This window comes from Cygnus olor, chromosome 12 (genome assembly GCF_009769625.2).
Source record: "Cygnus olor isolate bCygOlo1 chromosome 12, bCygOlo1.pri.v2, whole genome shotgun sequence".
In the NCBI taxonomy this organism is placed as follows: domain Eukaryota; kingdom Metazoa; phylum Chordata; class Aves; order Anseriformes; family Anatidae; genus Cygnus; species Cygnus olor.
This window is the reverse complement of record NC_049180.1, coordinates 8,787,247-8,805,056: the sequence shown is the minus strand read 5'-3', so window position 1 is coordinate 8,805,056 and position 17,810 is coordinate 8,787,247. Positions and strand designations below refer to the sequence as shown.

Below are 17,810 nucleotides of genomic sequence, written 5' to 3'. Positions count from 1 at the left end.
TTATTGTTACAAGCTGATAGCTTCAGCTCCCTGATGTCATTTTCTTACTGACATTTCAGTGACTCATACAGTCCCTTTTATTCATTGTATTGTTATTTTTCCTGTGCTGCTGATATATCTTTTGATCCATCTGGCTTACATGTTCTTAAGCTTTGAATTCAGCTACCAGGTTGGACACTACTGTGTTAGACTATTTTGAACTGTTAATTTTAATGAACTGCATCAAATAGGCATTTGAGTAAAGTATTTGCAGCTGATTACCACTGCGCACATTACTTTCCTCTTACTGGGCAACTTGTCTTCTTTACATTCAGGTCCTTCCATCTTGGCCAACTTCTGCTCTTGAGCACAAGTCAGCAAGACCTGCCTATTCTGAAGTCATCAGATTTGTTATCTGATGATAACAACCAGTATTTGTTCGACTTACTGTTTCCTCTGAAGTTACTGGTTTTTAATAGTAATTTCTGTTTGCCTGCCTGTGATCATGGCTGAATGCTGTATTCTAAAACTCAGTTTGCCTCTTGCAGTTTATGACTGAACAGTTTAGAAGAAAATGTAATCTTGGATGAAAGATTAATGTAAGTTGGTAGCTTTCAGAAAATACCACATTAATTCCAGCAATTATATATATATATATTTAATTGCAAAATTTTGAGATGCAATGTGCTGTGGTTCTTAAAGACTGCAAAGTCGACATTTCCAAAAATTATGACCCCAACGAAGTTTGAATGATAGTTTTGCTGAGAGTATGTAAGTTAGATAAAAGTAACTTGACCTTGAAATTTTATTTAAACCATTTATATGTCCGCACAATGTCTGTGCATGTTTTTGGTTTGATTACAGAAACAGTAGATCTCAGTTTTGTAATGACAAAAGTTTTGTCTTCTGAGTTATTGAAAATTTCAGAATGTTTGCTGCTTTTCCATTCTGTGATTGTATTAAAATAACACATGAGTAACTTTCATTTTTCTGGCTAACAACATAGGTAATGCAACCAACAATGCCTGCTGGCAGCTAGTAACCTACCAAGACAGCCAATATAGAAAGCATATTAGATACAGCTTTTAAACGTCCTCATCCAGATTTGTTTTATTTATTTGTGCAATTCGCTTGTTAAAAATAGATAACTTCGCTTTTCCATTATAATTTCAAAAACATTTCTTTATCTATTGCAGTCATTCTTCAATGAATTTCTTGCACTTGTTTTTGCCAAAATAAACCTGGCTTCTTTTTTAGGCTTCAAAGTGTTGTTCAAAACCAGAGAAGAGCTGCAGGGACACTTGAGGGTGCTCCCAACGCCTGCAAAGGGCTCCAAGGGCTAGGGGCTTACGTTTGACCTCTTCTGGTTCATCTGCGTTACCATGTCACGTTAGATGTCAGTTAACAGAATGTTTTAGGAAAAGCATAATTTCTTGCTCAGGTCTGCGTTTTAAAAACTGTGCCTGTTGTATGGTTTGGAAAAGAGAATGGCTCTTGCATCCTGGTTTTCCATGCAAGACCTTTCATTTCAACTGCTGAAATTACTCACTTTAAATACAGTGCTATACCATTGATAAGCATGATTGTGGCCTATTTAATGTCATGCAAATGAAAAGAGCGGCAGGAGCTCCTTGTAGTGTGCTGTGATGTTGAGGAAGAAAGTGCTGAAGGAAAACCAGTCTGTCCAGGGCTTTCACCTCTGCTTGTGAGGTGCGTTGCTGTGCTATATACCTGGTTTTGCAGCTTGGTCAGTAGGGCTGTGTCATGAGTGCTCCCGGTCTGCTACTGGGTTACCTTAACATTGTGCTGCCCTTTATTTATGGTTTGAGACAAAGCTCAGCTGAGAACCCTGTGTGCAATGTGTTTTTTAACAGCGTTATATAAAGAATGCCAGCAAGTGAGCTATCGTACACTTACTAGCAATTGACTTAGAACAATGTCATCTGAATCACAAGGCTTTATCTTGTTAATCTGTTCCGCTTTGCAAATGCATAAGTACTGATGCTGAACCATCCTAAGAACCCAATTCAAATAATCTTGTGGTTTAAAATGGTCATGGTTCTTGTCCCTTGACTAGTTTGGGAAATAGCCTTCATTTCAGTGGTCAGTCAAACACTTTTTTTCCACTTTCCAAGTCTAAACATACATCAAGTCTGTCTGATCAGGAACCCCAGATCAAGATACTGCTTGTGTGGAGGACAGCAGAAAATGTGAAATATTTCACTATACCAGCTCAGCTGAAAAGCTGCTGCTGCTTTAAAAAATATAATGTAAAAATATAATGAGAAAAGGTTGGATTTGGGCCAAAAAAAAAAAAAAAAAAAAAAAAAAAAAAACAACTTTATGGTGGCTTAAACTGTTTTGCAACCAAAGACTGCTTTTCTCTGAAACAGCCCATTCCCTCATGCAACTAAATACTGCCATATGTTTAAAATCTTGCAGGCCTCCTAAGGCTGACCCAGAAGAAATGTCAACAAATGTTTGTGAGTCCTTGTGGCCTTGTAACATTTTCTTTAAAAAGTGAAGAATGGAACAGCAGGAACTGTAACACTCCCACAGAACAGACATATGAAGGCATATGGCTAACATGGGAGCCTGCTGGCTCTTCAGAGCTTGCTGGAGTCATTCTTAAGGCTCCTTTTTTTTCTTTATTTTATTTTTATATTTTTTTTCCAAGACAGCTGTACTTGTCTTCCTATTTCACAAGTTCCTTTGTTCTACTCAGAGCTGGGTTTAGGAAGCTTGGGGTCCTGTATGCCACTGCAGGGCCATGGAAGAGCAGGCATGTCCATTTCTAGGTGTCAGATTGGCAAATGCAGGTACGGGGCAATGCAGAATACGGCCCTTGAGATTGCTCCTGAGTTTGGCCAGTAACTTTAGGCGACTGTTTGGTGTGTATGTACAAGAGCTCACATAGCAATCTCTTCCCTACCTGGATAGATTCAGGGAAAATATACTCTCTAGAGCACAAACCAAATATTGGCTCTGATTTTGGAAATTCAAATAAATGACATTTGATGAAAGGCACTGAACAGTTGCACTGAAGTTTCATTGCACATGCGGGTTTATTACATTTAACTCTGAGATTTGAGTTTGCTGTTGAATGTTTGTTGAACATGAAAGTTTGTTGAATATTCAAGTGCCCAGCATCACAAGTTTTATTTTTTTTTCAAAATCAATGTGATTTAACGATATATGAAATTAAGACTTTCAATTGAAGTTATGCTCCTGAATTGCTTGGAAGCTTTGGAACTATTTTCTTCTCTGTAAGTAACCTTTCATGCAATTATTATTTTTAATTAATTAAGATATTTCTGTGCTGGAATGAGGCAACTTTAATACTGGAAACTCAGGCACAAAGAAATCTGTAGGGAAAATGTACAGCTCAACCACTTCACTTCCAGTTGTCTGTTTCATATTTCTGATAATATACAATTTGGTTTCCTGTTCCTAAGGCACTTAATAACATCTGTATAACATAAAGTACAGCTTTCCAGGTTTATGTGTTTCCAGAGGCTGAGAAGACCACGCTTGCACCAGGCTTGGGTAAATGGCTGATTATTGTATGCCTAGAGAAGGGCAGAGCAGCATGTGGTGCTTTGTGGTGTTTTGCCCTTGTGCTGTGTAGGTATGTGGTTTTCCCTGCTGTCATCTAAATTTTATAAATTCAACACAGCACAGAGTTTGTTTCTGAAAGTTGCAACTTTTGGTCATTTGTATTTGGTCTACTGTACCATATTTATGGATGTGTAGTGTTTTAAACCATGAAATCTTGACCTTTAGAGTTGCAGCATTGTGTATTTCTCAATACCACAAGATATTTCTTCACAAAGTTTTTAGAAGATAATTTATGTAACCACTTATAAAATTATACTGTCTTGATGTAGGGGGTTGTTGAGGTTTATTTTCTCAAATGTGGCCAGTGAGGTTCTTGTGCCCTGAAAAATAAAAGCATAAAAAGAGCACATGAATAAAACACAAATATAAAAGGAAAAATCCAACATTTAGTGGAGTTTCTGTGGTTTGCTCCTCTCTATTTCTCCTCATCCCCTCTTTTTCTCTGTGTGCTACAGTTATAGTAATAAGTAAACAATAATGTGAAAACACTGGACATTTTGTCTGAGATGGTCAGAATAAATCACTAGATTTCTTTTTAAAAAGGGAGTAAGGAAGTTTATTGTTGTCATTTGAAACTTCTCAAAAGAGTATTCTGAAGTGTTCAGCCACAATTTAGCATGCAGAATGCTGTCTGTTAAAAAGGACTACTTTATAATTAGAATTGCTGTGAATGTTGACTGGAGAATCAGCAACTCGTTGAAGCAAAGTTGTCCACACTCTTAGGTAAAGCTATTAGGTGACATATTTAATAAAACTCGTTAAGGCTGACACCTCTGAAAACAAAATAACAGGTTTGTTTAGATATGTTGAGTTGTCAAATACTTATACATCTCATTAACCTGAAGGTAATACGAAGACATGAGTATCTTTATTAATACTTTACAAATTGAGAGCTCACCAAATTGAACATAAAGTATGTATACAGCTTTATTTTGGCTCAGTTCTGCAGCATGCACGGGGAAAAAGGTTTACCTTAACTAATAATTGTGCAGGTATATGATTCTGCTTTTAAAGCATCTTAACGATCAATGTGAGAGTAAATTAACTTACCTTCACTATATAGTTTTCAGATTCAGACGTTAATTATTATCTCCAGTTTAGCGATGGAGCTGAGGAGCAGAGGGCACATTGACAAAGTCTATTGTTGGCAGATGGAATCTCAGCCCACTGGAGCTACACAAACGTTTATCATGGTGCCAAATCTGAATTAGCAGGTCTGATCACAAGCTCATATGCCTCACCTCACAGTAGGACTTGGTGGGTTGGGCTCAGTGCTGTGCTGACCACATTTATTCAGATTCAACTCAGCTTGGAACTTGGGCAGAGGAACTCACATCTGCCAGCAATATACTGTGTAGATACTCCCAGCAAATCTGCCCAAGGCCACCCAGGAGACTTAAGTTATGGCCTGGAATATTCTTCTGAATATTCCAGAATATTCTTCTGTCCCTGTCCAATTCAGTTGAAAAGGAAAAATGTTACTGCTGTATGAAAATTATTCCACTTACGTTTTTTTAGTTAATCTTTTGGCAAAGAGACCTGTCCATTCATTTGCTGAGAAGCCACATTTCTGCACAGTTAACAGACGTCTTTTGTTACTATAAAGTTATCTTTGACTTTTATTAGGCATTAGGTTGTTTCCATGTGCAGTCTTCCATTTTGACTGGCTATGTTAATGTTGGGCATTCCTGGCGCGGTCCCAAAAGAAAACAACTGAAACTTAGAGAGTAGGTGCATTTCTGAGGAATAGAATAGAATGGTTAAGTTGGAAGAGACCTATAAATATCATCAAGTCCAACTGCCTGACCACTCCAGGGCTAACCAAATGTTAAAACATGTTGTTGAGGGCATTATCCAAATGCCTCCTGAACGCTGACAGCCATGGGACATCAACCATCTCTCTAGGAAGCCTGTTGCAGTATTTGGCCACTCTCACAGTGAAGACATTTTTCCTGATACCTAGCTTGAACCTCCCCTGTTGCAGCTTTGTGCCATTCCCTCGTGTTGTATCATTGGTTACCAGGGAGAAGAGATCAGCACCTCCCATTATTTCAAACAGCACATGTAGTGTCTCAGCTTTTAGCCAACTAGTGTTTTTTTGTTGTTGTTCATTTGTCTGTTTTTTATCAACCCTCTTTGTTTCTTAAGTGTATCTTCTCTCGTTTGTCTGAGTTTACTAGTCGATTGCTAGTGGAACAGTACTCTGGAGTTCGTTTCTTGTTATTTGAAGTACCTATGACTGTATTCATCAGGCAAAACTCCCATAGACATCAGTAGGAATTCTTTCCTAATCATGCAGTTTCTCCTGAATATGGAGAGCACTTGCTCTGTTATTATTTAGTTATGCATATTTCTATTTCACAATCATTGTTTTGAAGAAACCTTATAATGCACTTGCTCATAGATTGTAATAATTACACAACAGAAAACTAACAGTTCTGTGGTATTTGGGAGGCATAATGAAGAGCAGACAAATGTTAAATATTAATATTGTCAAATATTCTGGTTAATTTTGGCTGTGAACTTCAGTGTTGCGAGCACTTCATTACATGATGCAACTGAAACAGATCTGCATTTATATTTCAACTCTCGAGAATAGATTGTAGGCATGCTACCAAATATAGACAAAATAACTGCATGAAAAATACTAGTATATCATAATTTCTGAAGTGTAATATCCCGAAATAATAGGAGGTGGAAAATCATATCATATTTGCCATAAACATTGCTGCAATTCTGTAAAGCTGCATTAGTTGTGAGTAGAAAGTGTGCACCAGGCATCATGGAACACTCCTAGTGCTTGCTTGTATTCCAAATCCTATGCTTACCCATTGATACCTCACAGTATCTTTACTTACCATTTTGAAAATTATATGCTGTTGGGAATAGTATCAAAACATTGGTTGTTCAGTATTGTTCGGTCCTGAAAATTGAAATGCACCATTTAAAGAAGCTTGTTTGCAGAATCAATAAGTTTAGCTTGTCTTTTTTGTTTTTTTTAAGCTTTCTTTTGTCAACCCTTAAAGAATGTTTCATGGACAAATTAATGTGTTTGACATTGCCTTGTCCTTGATTGAGAAGCCAACTGTATAATGTCCTTTGAGAAAGCACAAAAGGAAATGAGGAAAAGAAGAGTAGGAAAGAAAGAGAGTGAATGCCTTTTGGTTGACCTAAAATAAGTTTACTATCCATTTTCCCCTCACTCCATCCTCCCTAGATTTAGACAAGCTATGATGAGCGGGAGTTTGGGAAGAGGATGGGGGGGAATAGAGAAAGAGGTGTATTCAGTCCAGAAATAAGACTGAATTAAACTTTTTTAAAAATCTTTGCAAATGTTTGAAGAGTTATTGCTGGGTTTGCAATAGGCTTCCCAGAATGAATCATGTATCATTCTGTGATGACAGAGATATTCAGTGAGTTGAATGAGGCACACAGATATTCAAAAATGTCAGATCTCTGTGGTGACTTTAAACAACTCCTCTTTTCTTTATTTATTAATAAAAGGGAGAAGGTAGGAAAAAAATGTCCCTAAGACCAAAGAACTGTGTCTCTCTTGAGTCTCTTGGACGAATTCTGATACTCTCCTTTATGGTATCTCTGATGTCCCAGAACTATTTTTTCTCAGGTGTCTCCAGTGGAACTGGAACCAGCAGGAACATTTGTTGAACATTTATGTGAAAGATTTTTTTGAAAGGTTAAATGTTTTTTTTTTCTGTGCTGAGTGTCCCCTACAGCTTGACTAATGGGGGCATTCGGCATATACTTCAGTGGCTCTCAATTTTTAGGTTTTCTTTTCAGGTCACTAGAAGAGGTTGATGAAAGAGAGCAGAAGAAAGCCAGAGGAAAGAAATAGAAAACAGTCTACTGAAATTGGCAGCAGGGAAAGATATGATAAAGTGAGCACCAATTGCTGATGAAGATGGCCCATGCTACAGCTTTGCTATTGATTACTACAGAAGGATCTGGCCATTTGTGTGTAGTGGAAGAAAAGCACTAGTGAATGTGCCAATGGAAGGAAACAAACAAACCAAAAATCTGTAGTGAAAATTTGCCATAAGAATTTTTCCATGACGACAAGATCCCACTCCAGTAGGCTCTGACATCTACTGTTGGGGGAAGATAAGTTCCAGAATGACTTAGAAGGTTTTAGAGCAATTCCACATGCTTTTTTTTTGTTTTGTTTTGTTTTGTTTTTTGCAGTGGTAATAACTGGTTTTGTAGGCTGTTAATGTATATGCTTATTCAAGAGGGAATATATATGAGCATTTTAATGGTGGTGGTTTAAGAATATATCCTTAATTTAATCTAGTAGACAGCAAATATAAAGAGTCTTATGCTTTTTTTTTTTTCCCAAATCCAAGAAATTCAAATCATATACAGTATGGTACACAGGAAGATTTGTTTATGCATGAGGGTGTAAAAATATTTTTATTAAGATTTATTTATGTGTATATCTGTATAGGCACATGTGGATAGAAACTATGTATCTACTTGCTGTGGATTCTCTTCTTCCAAATTCAATTTTTAGAAGAAATTCAGAGAAGTTGGAAACATGGAAATAGAGGGCTTGGTTTATGATATTTAAAATGACAGAACATACCTGCCCTCAGGCCTCCCAATCCGCTTGTATTCTTAGTACCTGGATAGGACGGGACTGGAGCAGCATGAAGCTAATTAATACAGACTTTATCCTTAAGGGCTTATCACCTACCTTCAGGCACTTGTGACCCAAAAGCAGGAGGGGAACTGATGAAGTTGTATTGTGTTAGGTGAGCAGAGGGCTTGGGTGTGCATGGGGTCTGTAAAGAGCTTTTAGATGGGGGTTAATTTGTTCATTGTGTGCCCATGTGAAATGTTGCTTTTACTGCTATTTAATTTGGCTTTGGGCACACAAGATTTGGGCTTTAGTCTGCAGCCTGTTAGTATTCAGAAAAGCGATAATATGTATTTTTGTCTCTTATGAGAGCATGCAGCTCTTCTGCCTTTTAGTTTGCTAATTTCAGCCATCGTTCGTGGCCTTCACTTCTGACAGGATTCAGGACAGCTTTTCCCTCAGCCTGCAGGCCGGCCGGCTCCCGGCTCCCTGCTTGGGCAGCGCACCCTGCTGAACGTCAGCCTGCGCTCAACAGCGCAGGCAAGGGAACACCAGGGGAAAATATTTTGCTTGAGAATAGAATATAAAATTGGTGTAGTTCATAAGAAAGAGAAATGGTCTGTTTACTGGCTTTGAACTGAGCCTTGTTTGTGTGGAGCCTTCTCTGCAGCTCTCGGGCCTTGTCCTTTCCTCATGTGTCCTGCGTTACCACAAGGCGTCCCTGCTGCATGGTGAGGTCCTCCTTTCCTTCTGGAGGAGAGAGGAGATGGCACAACTGTTTGGTTAACAAAATATGTTTTCAATATGCAAATCATGGGTTGAACACTTAACTTCTCTGGGACTTAACTCCATACTGTAAAATACGAGTATTAACAATTTCTCACCTCAAAACCAGGAGGTAATTGAAACAAACTGAAGAGTTCAAGTGTTGTGGTGTTGGAAGCCAGTAAGAGAGGAAATATGTGCTCCTCCATCACTGCTGCTCAGCACAGGGGGCTGTGGGTGCTTAGGAGCACGCACAGAGCTGTACCAACATCCCCCCAACCCTGAAACATGGTCAGTCATCAAAGGCATTGGTGCTCACCTGCCTGTAGGCCCTGAAATCGCATGCATATATATATTTATAAGGCAAACTATACACAATTGTCTTTTTATTCTTCCAGACTCAGTGCTTGCTCTTTTCTTTACTCTATGACTTTTTATTTGTCTGTCTTTCAGCCTATGATGGTAAGTCCTTGGAGCATTCACGTCCACATGGAGTGCACTTGGTTGTGCTGCAAATACCAGCTATTAACAGTGATGAAATGACAGCTTTAATTATCTAAAGTAACTTTGAAATTAGCACTGCTTTCAGTGCTGGAGTTGGACCAGATGACCTCCAGAGGTCCCTTTCCACCTAAAGTATTCTAGGATGCTGTGTTGGTTGTTGCACGTAGGGATTCGCATTACCGAACTCAGCTGCCTGTAGTAAATGGAAAAAAGATAGATTCTCCTGGAAGGTGATTCAGAGCATTATCTTATTTAGATGCTGAAATAATAGCTTGCAGGAACAATTTATACATAGCCAAGGACACTTCCTCCCTAGTCAAGGCACATGTGTTTCTATGCATGTGTGTGTATATATATATATATATATATATATTCACTAGCAGGGCTAAATGCTGGTTTTGCACTAAGAGACTGAAGCAGAGACTGCTGGCTATATCACAGTGCAGTGTGGCTGTGTATCATGTAGTAGGAGCTGGAATGAAATGGAGAGCTGGCAGGAAACATGTTTTGTTTAAAAATGAAAAAATAAATTAAAATACATATTCCTGAATTGTGAATTGACCAGTGATCAGAGTAACTTTATGCAAACTATATTTATACAGGTGATGCATCTTCGGGGGGTGGGGAGGGAAGAGTTTTGGTGATGCGTAGCTTACAACAGCAAAAATCAAAAAATAGCATATGGGAAGTTAGGTTTAAATTCTTTGTTAAAACAGAATCTCACTGTTCTAAAGATATAGGTATAACTAGTCACTGAGGAGAGAGCATGAGACGTGAGAGGCAAAATGGTGAAGCTCTGAGCCCAAACAGTAGAGGTACTCAGCTGGCATGTGGGAGGTCTGAATTCAGGCCTCTTTCCTCTGATTTTTGTACCTATAACTACATTTTTCATAGGTGAAATCTTTTACAGTGTGCTTTTAGAAATGGCTTGAAGGTTAAGTGGTGTGTGGCACTGCAAACTCATGTTAGAACCGCGGAAAGCTCACATATTCCTAAATCTTCTATTCTGTCATCTGGTGGTTGTGAGCTTAAATCTATGTTATTTTTATTTTCCGTGCTGTTGGAATCTTTCTTGTATTTTTAACATTATTGATGTTTTTTCATTGTGTACATTCTGAATATTTTATTTTCCCACTTGAATATCTGTTTAATATGCAGCTTAGAAATACTTGTATGTCTGTTAGGCAAGTAATTATTAGGCACAGTAAAACAAACAAAAAAAAATTCAGTCATTTGCCTGAGCTGTGTAAAAGCATTTTTTCTATATTGGATTTGAATAATAACTTATGATCAGTATTTCAGTCAAGAAGTTTCAACTGCTCTGTGTTTTGATTCAGCCATACAGATTACTTTATCGCTTTGGATATGGTCAGTGTTGATTGTTTGAGCAATAGTTCAGATTGGTAGGTTTTTGTCTTAATAATTGTGTAGGGTAGAAATTGTTGTTCCATAAGCACTTTTCTAGTGAGTTGTAATCAAATAACTGTTTATGTAAAAATCCACTGCAATGGAATTCTGAATGTTAGAAACACTTTTTAAAGTTGCAAATATGTATTTCTAGAATATTTTGTTCTCTCTCACTCACTTTTATGTTAGCTGCCAGAATTTTCATTGAGCTTCTTGAAAAAAAAGTTGTAGTAATGTGGCCACAATTTTGTTTCAAAATCTGAGCCCCTTGTGTCTCTCAGCACCTAAACATATGTAGTTATAAACCCACAGCTTTAATCTCTTTATGATTGTTAAGTATTTTGCCTCTGTTTCGGTGAACTCTCAGATATGTCCCCAAGTTTATTTTTGTAATTGCTCATCTGGAAATACTTAACTTTAAAAGAACATTGGACACTATTTTGCTCCAACCCAAGATCTTTGCAGATTTCAAAATTTTTTCTTCTCTTTTAATGTGTGATATAGCCCAGGTCCTTTTTATAGAGACAAATATATATTCAGTGTAATTCCATGCAATCAGGAAGAGGGAAAATGAAGAGAGGAAAATAAAGAGAGGTCTGGGGTTGTTTAGGGTTTCCTTGATTTAAATCTCATATTTTGCATGCTCCTTGATTGTATTAGTTCATTCATTTTGCCAAACAGACCACAAAGCTGTGAATATTTATTTAGTTCTGTTCCTAATAGTTTTTCTAATAGGGAATTATTTTGGTACAATGAAAGACATTTGTAAATGAAGCAGATAAGCCCTTTGGCAGACAAGGAGTGTTTTGTTCAACACAAGAATTCTATTGTCCACTGCTTTAGTTGTCAAGTGCCTGGGGAGCCCAGGATTTATGATGATGTTACAATGGCCCTTTCAGTGCAAAGTCTAAGAAGCTGTGAGATTCCGTTCCTCTGCTTTTCAGACTCTCAAATCTTTTTATCATGCAAGGACAATGCAGGATTCAGCTGCTTCTTAGGCCACAGGACTGCCCATTTAACATCAGGCATTGTGAAATAATTACCATAGTGACAATGGGGTTGGTTGGCTTTTTTTTTTCTCCTCTTAACTAGCAACATTTCAAAAATCGTTCAACTTGTCACTTTGTATAAACCGACTCTGAAGACACGGCTTATTTTATATTCAAAAAAATCTTGTTAGAAGATTTGATTTAAAGTGCCACTGTGTCAAGTCTATTTGGAGCATTAGAACTGTTTAATGGCTCTTTTTTTGAGTTTTCTTATAATTGGCCTTTGAAACAGTCTTCTGTAAATACAGCGGTTGTTTTCCTTTTCTCCCTTTTTAAAGGTTATGCAGTTAGTATTATTGTAGCCATATTCAACTATAGCAGAAAATAAGGAAAATAATATACAGTAAAAGGGGTAATATCTAGTATCTATGTATCAAAATTAACCAGCTAAACTATTTCTTGTGCTGTATTAATAATGGAAATCATTCAGCAGTCTTAAATTATGGTTTTCCTGAAAATTGATATCTGCAGGAGTTTCTCTCTCCTTGCGTGATGTTAATATGAAGATTTATTTGCTTCAACTAATGATTAGAACTACAAAAAATATTGATTTGTAACCTCTGAGGTCTGTTTAAATGCAGTGTAGCAGAAAAATGGAACCTTTATTTGACAGTTAAATTATTATTTATGTGGGCACTTCACTGTCTGGTGGTCAGGTATACATACAGGATAAAGCTTAATAGTGTAGCAGATCAGGTTGAAGAGTGGTAGTATCTATTACCAACTATATTTGCTGCTTCTAAAAGCAAAAGCAGATCTTGAAAAAAATTAGACCATGGGTATACGTAAGAGGATATTTTGAGAAATACATATCTAAGCAACTTCAATTATCTTGGGCAAAAAGAATCCTTGAACTGTGAAGTCATCTGCAAAGATGTCATCTGTAAAGATATTGAGCGAAATATCAAAATAAAGTTTATTCAGTTGTAGTCTTTCTTTTCGTTCCTTCAGATGAATTGTGAATTAGTTCAAAAGGGTCCTCTGTGAAAAAAAAAAAAAATAATTTGCTTCCAGAATTAACATATTTAAGATGCCATATGCACATCATAGCAAATTGCATAAATATGTTGCATATGTAGAATATTTTAATAAACCAAGTGCTTTGTGTATTAGGGACTCTCATCACAGAAAACATTCCATATTTCTTTGAGCTTATCAGTAAAATTCACTATCTAGGAATGTGTTTTTTGATGAACATGTATGACATATTTTTAAAACAGTGAGTTAACATATCTGCAGACACAATTGGCAATGTGGTTTTATGTCTTCCTTTGGTGGATTAAGTGTGAAATATGTTTAAGTGTAATATTGCAATATTGAATATCTAATACTCAGACAATGCTTATCCATTTCTCCTGAATGCTTTTGCTAGTAACTTTGGAATTGACCCTGTGCTGCTGAACTATTTTTGTGCCAGTAAAACTCGATTGCTTTAATGGGGGTGGAAAGGCAGTATAGAATGGAGGATCAATATAGATGAGGCAGCTTTAACAGTTTAATACTGAAAAAAAATTACTGATTTGGATGTACATACGTGGGCATCCATGTTTAAATAGTAACAACACAAATTGCAGAGGCTATTGTGCAGTAATTCTTCCTTTAAAAATATCAATTAAGAAGTTTGAAAGTCCTGGGTAACCTAGCCTGATTTCCTTGGCTAAAATGAATCCTAGTCATAGGATTCATTTAGTACCCATTTAAGAGTCTATTGAGGTATCAGGTAGAATCAGAAATACAGTATCATTGGTACATAACAGTAGATAATACTGAGTATTTCTCTGACATTCAGTCACGTTAGCTGTTTTTTTTTACTTGTGTGAAAACATATTGTCAGAAATACTTAGAATGATGAAGGACTGCATGCTCCCCTCAAACTTGAGCACTCTTAACCTCTTTGTTTAAATGCAAGAAGACTAACCTCAACTCATAAGAAGTGACTTAGCTGGTTTATTTTTGTTTCTGTGCGCTTTATACAGAATGTCTCAGTGCACTATCCCGTTCACCAAACAATTTGACAACTGAAATAACCACAGATGAACTTCTTACAGAAGCACCTTTTACTCATTTTCTTTTTCAAATGCCTTATCCCAGATATATATTCTCTAATGTAGTGGTGGTTCCACTTACTAAAATAATCTACTTCCTTCTCTGTCATAATGGTAAAAATACTAATTTTCTAGTATGCCTTTAGAGCACTTAGAAATGTTCAAAGCACGTTGTGTTGGCTAATGGTATCTGCAGCTGTTACTCTTTTTTTTCCCCTCCAGTGTGTCTTGTATTGGATAATGTTCCCAGAACAGATTTTCTGTAGAAATGTTTTTTCAGGAGATAACAAAAAAGATGTGAAGGAATATTGAGATGGCCTCCAGCATTTTAGTTGTGGGAACATTCTTGCAATAGTAAGTCTGTTAAGGTAAAAGCTATTTATTAATTCTGTTTTTGGCATGTAAGTATTATTTAATTGCTAGTATTTAAACTCTCTTTGGGCTACTGTGATAGTTTATAGGCTAGAATTGAATTTTCTTTTATTATGGTACTGACACTGCATTGGATTTCAAATGAAGTTTTTCATTCTTTGCAGCCAGAGCTGAAGTACTGGATAAGTGGCAGTAGAAAGCTTGCATCTGCACTGTTGTCACAGTGTCATTAAGTGACTTTTCAAATGTGTGGAATATGCTACGTAAATTGGCAACAAGTTTCCAGTGGGTGAAGGTAAGTAGTACATCCAGCTGTATGATCTTCTGAGTAACAAGTCAGATACGTTTAGCCATCTCCTGTTTCTACAGTGTCTCCAATATTTGTGCAATATAGGGGAAAATTTCTGCAATGACTAATCTCTTGTTTGTGAGCTGTTAGCAAGTTTATCTCATGCAATTTCATACATAGCTTATCCATTGGTCTTGAGCTCAGGAAAGCTGGTGCTGTAGGACAGTGTCTGTCCTGCTATGTGTGTAAAGCATGGTTTGATATGGTACATTTTTGTATCACACTTATTTCTTGTTTAAAACATCAGAGAACCTCTTGAAAACTCACAACAATGTATCATTGAAAAGCAGAAATGTAACTAATTCTCTAACATACAGGCTTGCAACTTGATTTCATCAGTCAAAAAGATTCATACTTTTCTTCCTCTGGACCTACATGAGTGAGTGATTAATACCATATTTGGTTTACGTCTTTGATATTTTGTGCAATACCTCTGAGCTTAAAAGAAATGCTCACACTTGGGTTAGAAAAAAAACTGCAGTGGTGACTCTTGGGTTTCAGAGAAGGTGGCTGTAGAAAGTGTGGAAATAGGGCAATATGGGAAACCCTATACCTAAAAATAGTTATATCTGCTGCTCTGATGCCTTTAATTTTTCATACCCTCTGAGACTTTCAGTTGTGCTGAAACCAGTGATTCCTCAGATGTGAGAATTGGCCACCTACAGAAATATTCATGCTTTTTTTTTTTTTTTTAACTTAACAGGGAAATAGATTAAATGTATTAGATAACAAATACATAAATACTATAATTTTTATGGTCAAAGGTAAGATCCCATCTGAATTGCTTTGGATAAAGAGTACAAAGGCATAATATTAAAGCTCTTTGTCTAGCTGACTCATTCACAGTTCTCGTGTTCAGTGCACTCAATTCCTGCTTGACAGATGCTTCATTTCAGTGGAAATGTCCTTAAATGGCGATAATCTTAATTCTAGCAGCCAAATGGGCCAGCATCCTTGTGAGCAGCTATATAGAATATATGTATATGGCCTCCACCAACTTGTTAAGGTAGGCTGCAGCAATTAGTGTGAAGATGAAACAGGGCATATTTGACAGTGATACCAACAGCATTCAATTTAATTTAGTTGGGAAATGTGTGAGCTCCTTTGTTTCTTCATTAGGAATAGCTCAGCATATGAGATTCATATCCTGTCATTCACTGAACACAAGGTCCAAATTTTGCAAGCAATGCTCTGCTCTTTTTCACATGCAGCTTTTCAATTGAATGAAATTAAAGATGGTTCAGTTTGACCAAAGACTTCCTGACTAGGTTTCAAGTTCATATATGGGCATCAAAAAGAAATAGCAAAAATACCTTAAATTAGTTGTGCTTTCGGTTTCATTGAGTCTCCTGTCCATGCACAGTTATGTGGATCTTCTCATAGTTTCTCATTGAACTGTTTCAGTTTGCCTCTTCTGGCACTTTCTTATATCTCCCTTCGTGGTTTGGCTCAGGGTTTGTTCTACTCTTTATGTTCTTGACTTCAGAGCTATACTTCCAAACAGATTTAATTTTAACAAATTAAATGACTGGATGAATAATCTTAAAGAAAATCTCTTCACTCTCACTAGTATGAATTTAGCAGACTGGGTCTTTACTCAAGATTTATTTATTTATTTATTTTTAACTGTCTTATCTGAGAAACTGTTGTATCTATTTTTGGAAGACTTTTTTACATTTCAGAGTTTAAGCAAATCATTTCTGAAAGCAAGCTTCCTGCAGAGTGACTGTAGGATGTTCTCTCTGGTTGGAGTGTGAAGTGGCTCCTTACAAAAGAGGAGGAACAAGCATGCTTCCGTTGATTATCATGTAAACCTGGGCATCCATATGCTTCTTAAATTCTCTTCTCTTCTTTTGAAGGATCTTTCTTTCTTAAATTGTTTCCAGCTGTGCCTGTTCAGGAATGCAAATTTCCTGTTGCAGTATCCAGATAATCAAATGGTTGACAAAGTAAATATTCATGTTTAACTGTTGTTAATGGAACAAAGAAGAACAGCACAGACAGAAAGACACAACTGAGCTCTTTTGGAGCTATGATGTAGGCTTGGCTACTCGGTCACACCAAAAATGACCAGTAGTTTCCTTAAGTGAGATTATCCTGACTAGGGATTTCCTCCCAGTGCTGCATGGGGTCTGTGTACTGAAGTTCTGAAGGGAGTGAGAGTAGGCTTGATTGATGAGTTTCTTCTCAATTACATTACTCTGAAAAACATTATATATGAATGCTCAATCCATGGGGGTCAATTCATAAGACCCCCCCAAAAAGAATACTGCCGTAATTAAAAATCTATCTCATACAAGATAAAAAACCTAGGTTCACTTGCTGGATATACAAATTCAGTGTTGTATAATGTATAAATTGCCTCTTTCATATATAACGTCCTTTTTATTATTTGTTTTTAATTGTCACATAGTAAACCTAGCCTGTAATAGGAAAAATACAGTGTTCCTGGCATACAGGGTAGATATTGAAAGGGAATTGCTGTGTTGCTTTGTTTCTGCACAAATGCTATGTGGAAAGGAGATAAGTTTTCAATTGCGTAGAATCACCCTGTCTTATTACAATGCTAGCATGTTTAATGAGGCCTACATATCTGAACAGACAGTGTTACATCTCCAGTTGCCTGCTGTAGTCTGTATTACATCTTACTTCAGTTCTGAACAAGTAGCCATTTATATAGGTTTTAAGCCCTAAATTTTTGAAATCTCATCTTCAACCCACAAAACTGCAACACAGAACAAACAGCATATCTGCAGGATTAGTTTATTGCATATATTTTAGTTGAATATTGCTAGTCTAAATGGCATAGGCTCTTAGATGAGTTCAAAGTTTTTGATTTTAGTGGGATGGTGGTCCAAAGTACATTGAATCCACAAGTTCTTCTTAAACTATGGCCTGAGAGTGAAATGTCAAGAACAATTTGCTTGTGTCAGTCTCATTGCACACATTCAGCTTAATGAGCTGGAGTCTGAATTTGTTACCTCTGCTTTGCTGGTTCTCCTGAAGGCTTGCTTGAGCTTATTTCCAAGCACCTTTGGAAATATTGTTAGAATGGTATAAGAGGTATGTTCTGGTCAAACAGATACCAGAGAAATCATTATTTTGTTATAAATCATCAAGGCTTCTGA

At 36.9% G+C, this 17,810-nt stretch overlaps 1 protein-coding gene and 1 long non-coding RNA gene across 5 annotated transcripts in view; one reads left to right on the top strand and one right to left on the bottom strand.

Moving 5' to 3' along the window:
* Positions 1-17,810, top strand: part of CDH11 (cadherin 11) — a 242,000-nt gene that overhangs the window by 187,324 nt on the left and 36,866 nt on the right. For 2 of the 4 annotated variants that reach the window (XM_040570707.1, XM_040570709.1), the window contains one exon: positions 14,498-14,628. The exons of 1 other annotated variant lie outside the window; for it this stretch is intronic. The gene's annotated coding sequence lies outside the window, so the exon portion shown is untranslated. Of the gene's footprint in view, positions 1-14,480; positions 14,629-17,810 lie in introns of all 4 variants that reach the window. One more of the 4 variants, XM_040570708.1, reaches the window with a different exon arrangement.
* Positions 3,213-9,707, bottom strand: LOC121076440. The gene is made up of 3 exons (XR_005823505.1): positions 9,076-9,707; positions 8,819-8,941; positions 3,213-3,917 (listed from the first exon to the last, which is right to left on the bottom strand). It is a non-coding gene; the product is annotated as an uncharacterized LOC121076440 (long non-coding RNA).